General features: G+C 45.5%; 1 long non-coding RNA gene across 1 annotated transcript in view; it reads left to right on the top strand.

The window, feature by feature from the left end:
- Window positions 1–4,236, top strand: part of LOC144379803 (uncharacterized) — a 12,059-nt gene extending 7,823 nt beyond the window's left edge. The window contains exons 2-4 of the long non-coding RNA XR_013443190.1: window positions 2,957–3,009; window positions 3,414–3,438; window positions 4,045–4,236. This is a non-coding gene — a long non-coding RNA (uncharacterized LOC144379803). The remainder of the gene's footprint in view (window positions 1–2,956; window positions 3,010–3,413; window positions 3,439–4,044) is intronic.
- Window positions 4,237–6,033: the final 1,797 nt, after the last annotated feature.

Genomic DNA, 6,033 nt, shown 5'->3' with positions numbered 1-6,033 from the left:
CCGCTAGTATCTTTATAATCGTCATTCTGAACTCTAGTTCTGACATCTTACTAATGTCCCTATTGATTAGGTCCCTGGCAGTCGGTACTGCCTCTTGTTCTTTTTTTTTGAGGTGTTTTTCCATCTTGTCATTTTGTCCAGAGGAGAATAGATGAATGAGAGAACAAAATGCTAACAGGGTAACAACGACTCCAGAAAAATATACACTAAACAAATCAGAAGAGATCTGAAACCAGGGGGAAAAATAAAGGGAAAGGAAGAAAATAAAAAAGAATATAATCAAATATGATCAGGCTGGTGAATAGATGAGTGCCACACACTAGATTTTTGGGTGTATTTTGGTCTGTTAGAAGAAACTGCCTCCCAAATTTTTAAAGAAAGAACAATTTATATATGTAGAAAAATAAGGATAAATATGATGAAGGGATGGAATATGACTGTAAAGGTGAAAATTATAAAAGATTTTATAAAAGGAATTGATAAGGTAAGAAGTTGGTTGATAAAAGAAAGAGGAGGAATTAAAAAAGAACAACAACAAAAAAGACAAAAAACAACAAAAAAAAGGCGGGGGGGGGGGAGAAAATGTGATCAGGCAGGAGACGAGAACAAAGCCATACACTAGAGATTTAGGGTATATTTTGGTCTGTTAGAAGAACCTGTATCCCCAAATTATAAAGAGAGAACAACTTATATATATACAAAAAATAAGGTTAACTACAATGAAGTGATAGAATATGACTCTAAAAATGAAAAGTAAAAGAGATTTTTTTAAAAAGGATTGATAAGATGTTGGTTGAAAAAGGGAAAAAGAAAAATTCAAAAAAAAAATAGAAAAAGAAAAAATAAAGAAAATTTTAAAGATTAACTTTGAAAGACTAAATAATCATGGGAAAAACAGCCATGAATTCTATGTGCTGTATTCCCCTAGTGCTGGAGTTCTGCTATTCTCATTGATCAGTAAACTTGGTCTTGGCTGGCTGTTCTTGCTGATCTTTTGGTGAGGGGCCAGTGATTCTGAAATATCTTTGCGGGAAGCAGAATTGCCCCGCCCTTGCCGGGGTCAGGCTAAGTCATCTGCTCAGCTTTGCTCTAGGTAGCTTTTGTTCCCTGCAAGCTTTCCGTACAGCTTTGGAGGACAAGAGTGAAAATGGCGGCCTCCCAATCTCTGCCCAGAGGAGCCAGGAGCTCAGGGCTCCACTCCTCAGTACGCCCCCAGAGAAAAGCAGTCAGTCGCTCCCGTCTCCCTGATCTCCGGCTGCACTCCGTGCTCACCCGGCCTGTGACCGAGCATTTCTATTTCTGGCACCCGGCCCCGTGTGGAGTCTCCAAACCCAGCAGATCCCTGCAGTGTGCTCCCGCGCCGCTCCTCCCAGGGGAGGAAGGGGAGTCTCCCCGGATCTGCTGCATGTTGGGTCCCTGCTGGAAGAGTAGTGGCCCGACTGTGCCATGGATCGTGGTTTATGGCAAGCCTGAGCTGAGAGCCCACACCTCGGCTCCGTCTCTGCAGCCGGCTTCCCCGCTCTGATATCTGGGAGCTCTGCTGCACTCAGCCCCCCGGTCCTTCTGTGATCCCAACGGTCCTTAGACCACACTGTCCCAGTGAGGGTTCCACACCCCGCTTAGCCACTGGACTGGAACGACGTCCCTCAGTGGAGTCATCTTCTAAAATTTCCAATTTTGTGCTCTGCCGCTCTATCATTTGCCGGTAGCCGGCCCCCTCCCCCGTGGTCTATCTTCCCAAATATCGCCTCGGATTCATTTTTCCGCACGTCCTACCTTCCAGAAAGTGGTTGCTTTTCTGTTCAGAGAGTTGCTGCTCTTCTTTTCTTCGATCTGTTGAGTTTGTATGTGTTCAGAATGGTTTGATACCTATCTGCTGAATTCCTGGGACCAGACAAAATTTAGGTCTCTTACTCCTCCACCATCTTGCTCCTCCTCCTCATTATTATTTATTAATTGAAGTCGAGTTAACACACAATGTTCCATTAGTTGGAGGTGTACCTTTGTCTTCAATGGCAAAGCCAAGACTGTTGTCCCTTCTTTTCTGCTCCTCTTCGCATCTCCTTCCATGAAGAAGGGTGGCTCACCGATAGCCAACAGCATGCTTTTTTTTAACAATTTAAATTCAAATTAGGTAACTTATAGTGTAGTATTAGTTTCAGGGGTAGAATTTAGTGACTCATCTGTTGCATATAACACCCAGTGCTCATTCCATCAAGTGCCCTCCTTAAGGCCCATCACCCAATTACCCCATGACCCCCTTCACCAGCCCTCCGTTTGTTCTATAGATACACTGGAACATTACTTAACCATTGAAGGAATCAAATCTTGCCACTGGCAACTGCGTGCTTTTTAACCAACCACATCCATAACCAACCCCCCTTCAGCAGCCCTCAGTTTCTTATATAGATATACTCAACCATCAGAAGGAATCAAATCTTGCCATTGACAACTGCGTGCTTTTGAACCAACCACATCCATCGACACTGGTCTCTCCTTCAAGTCAAGCAGAGCTCTCTGAGTAATTCATGAGATAGACGACCAAGGGCTGGAAGTGAGTCTGTGTCTCCTAGTCTGTCTCCCATTTGGATGGCCAGTTGGAGGAGCTTCCACCTGGCAGGACAAATGAAGAGACCTCACAACGGGCCGAGGGAGGGGTGGGCTGCCTCACTACACCACACTTTGCAGTCAGGCTACCTATTTGTAGACTAACTGACTCACATCGACTAGGTTGCCTTAAGCTAGAAAGTCAAAGGCTCTGTTTCTCCTTCATTTCCTCTTCCTCTTGTTTGCTTTTCCTCATCCACCAAGGAGGATGGCCCAACAGCAGCTCAGTCCATGCTTATGAATCAGTCCCTCCCGTACACGCTTGCCCCATATCCATCTCAACAGTGATCGCACAGTAATCCCTGGGCAGCAACACCAATGGACTGACAGGTACTCTGTGTCCTCTTAGATCCTGACAGCATCGTGGTCAAGAAGCTTGGCAAGGAAAAATTGATTTCTTGGGTAAGCTTGCCTGTCTTTGCCTGAGAGAGAAATGTTTCTTTCTTGGTTTTCCTCTTTTTGAAGTGACTTTAGATAGGACAACATGTGTTTCTTACATGTTAGGTACCCTTTTCTTGGGGTGTTGGAAGGGGCGGTTGTAAACTGTGTGGTAGGGGACGTTTTCCTCAGAAGCAGTTTTTCCTCCATGAATTAAGAGATTTGTCGTTGCTGCTTCAGTGAACTTGAGAGATCTATCCCCCCAGGAAAAGCTCATGCCTTTTCCATGGGTGCACTCTGTGCTTTGCTTTGGGGGCCTTTGTCTTTACTACTATTTCTCATTGGGTTTTCAATAGTCACCAGGAGGACCGATGACACAGTCCACATAGGGTCTGACCCTCATGGTGTTTTCTTTTCTGTAAATGCAGGTGGCCCCAGGAACAAGCACTAGTGGTACGTATTGTGGAATCAGTCTCTTGCTGAGGAAAAACTCTACATGGTAAGGCAGGTGGGGCATCCTTGCTGTCCTCAGTCTGGAGAGCCACCCTGATTCCACATTCCTGGTAGGACCGAGGCTTAGGGGTGTGGGGGAAAGGCAGATTTCCCAGGTGAGAAACATAGTCCATGTTTCTACAGTACTAGAAAGCCCATTTATTCCCTGTGGGTGGTGTGGGTGTGTGTGCAAGAGGCTTGGGGTTTAGGTGTCCTGTGTGGCTCTATGTTGGGTGATTGTGAGCCTGTGTGTGTGTGTGTGTGTGAGACAGAGAGAGACAGAGACAGAAAGAGAGAGACCAAGAAAGACAGAGAGAGAGAGAAATGGGTTTCTCCAGGAGAGATGTCACATATATACTGCATGATGTCAACTTTCTCAAAACAATTTTATCACACCGCACACTTCACAGTCTTATTTCTGTGGGTGGCCCAACATCGGCACTTCAGTCCATGCTTGGTAACCAACTGGCCCCATGCACTCTAGCCTCATGTCCATATCAAGCAACACTCCCCGACTTATTCTTGAGCAATACCCACCAATGTGCTGACAGTTACTTTGTGTCCTAGATCTCACGGAAGAAACGCCTGAGACACCTGGAGTCAGCGTTGTTGGAGACGCATCTCTGGCCACAGTGAGCCTGACGTTCTTTGCCCGAGGAACAAATGTTGCTTTCTTTGTTTCTTTCCAATCAAATGCAGATGAAAATTGGACACTGTACATTTGAGATGATATAAATATACATATATATTTATATATAATTTCCCTTTTAGTGAGAGTGCTGAGTGGTTGTCTCTTGCCAACCATTAGCTGATTTGAGAGGACATTTACCATTGGCAACACCAAACCTGGTTAAAAATGCCGTGGTAGGATCCATTCCCTCAGCAACAGTTTCTCTTGCTTGGATAAAAAATTTTGTAGTCGCCATCTTGAATGGACTGGGCAGACACGTACCCCAGGAAAAACAACTTCCTATAGGCATCCAGTTCCCATACTTTGGGGGCCTTGGACTCAAACACTGGCGTCCACCTGGTTTCCTAAAGTCGTTAAGAGAACTCAGGATCAGTGCAGACAGACAGTGCACAGCATGACCTGAGCCTCATGGTGTCCTCTTTTCTGTAACTGCAGCTTACAGAAACTTCTGGAGTGAGCGAGAACAGTACGTAATCTGGAATCAGTCTCTTCCTGTGACAAAACTCTAGATGGTAAGGCAGGTGGGGCATCCTTGCAATCGTCAGTCTGGAGAGCCGCCCTGATTCCAGTTTCCTGGTAGGACCTTTGTGGGTGTGGGGGACAGGCAGATTTCCCGGGTGAAAAAGTATGTCATGTGTCTACAGTACCAGGAAGCCAATGTATTCCCTGTGGGTGGTGTGGTTGTGTGTGCATGAGGCTTCGGGTTGGGGTGTCTTCTGTGGCTCTATGTAGTATGATTGTGAGTGTGTGTGTTTGTGTGGGAGAAAGGGAGAGGCAGAGAGCAAGACAGACAAAGAAAGACACAGAGAGACAGAGAGAGACAGACAGGGAGAGGGAGAGATGGAAAGAGTGAGAGAGAGATTGCATATTTCTCCAGGTGATATATCCTACGGCCACTGCACAATGGCCAATGTCAACATTCTCAAAAAAAAAGAAAAAATCTCATCACAGGGCAAACGTTATAGCCCTATTACTGCCAGAGGCCCAATGGTGGCAGTTCAGCCCATGCCTGGTAACCAAATGCTGCCATATGCTCTCACCCCCATTGATATCTAGCAATACACCCCGAGTTACTCATTCCTTTTTTTTTTAGATTTTATTTATTGATTTGAGAGAGAGAGAAAGAGCACAAACAGGTGGGAGGGGCAGATGGAGAGAGGAAAGCAGACCCTCGCTGAGCAGGGAGCCCCACATGGGAGTCAATCCCAGGAACCTGAGATCATGAACTGAGCTGAAGGCAGATGCTTAACTGACTGAGCCAATCAGGCGCCCCTCCCTAAGTTATTCTTGAGCAGCACCACCAATGTGCTGACAGATACTCTGTGTCGTTCTAGATGTTCCGGACAACTGTGCAGTTTGGGCATGGCTGCGGACGAGTATCCCGGAAGAGGAGGACCTGTGGATTACCAAGGTGAGCTTGCCTGTCTTTACCCGAGGAACAAATGTTGCTTTCCTGGTTTCTTTCCAATCAAATGCAGATGAAAATTAGACAATATACTATATGTTGGCCAATTGAACATAATAATAACAAAATTCATTTTCCTACTGTAAACTGCTTGTATATGGAAATAAAATTACTTTTATACTAACTTTATGGAAAACATATATATATATCCATTTGAGATATATACATAATTTCCCTGCTGGGGAGAGTGCTGAGTGGTTGTCTCTTGCCAACCATTAGCTGATTCGAGAGGACATTTACCCCTGGCCACACCAAACCTGGTTATAATCGCTGTGGTAGGATCCTTGCCCTCAGCCACAGTTTCTCCTGCTTGGATGAAGAATTTTGTAGTCGCCATCCTGAATGGACTGGACAGACACATCCCCCAGGAAAAACAACTTCCTACAGGCATCCAGGTCAC

The sequence above is a fragment of the Halichoerus grypus genome, chromosome 13 (genome assembly GCF_964656455.1).
Source record: "Halichoerus grypus chromosome 13, mHalGry1.hap1.1, whole genome shotgun sequence".
In the NCBI taxonomy this organism is placed as follows: domain Eukaryota; kingdom Metazoa; phylum Chordata; class Mammalia; order Carnivora; family Phocidae; genus Halichoerus; species Halichoerus grypus.
Note: the sequence above shows the minus strand (reverse complement) of the source record. Positions and strands in the feature narration are given on the sequence as shown.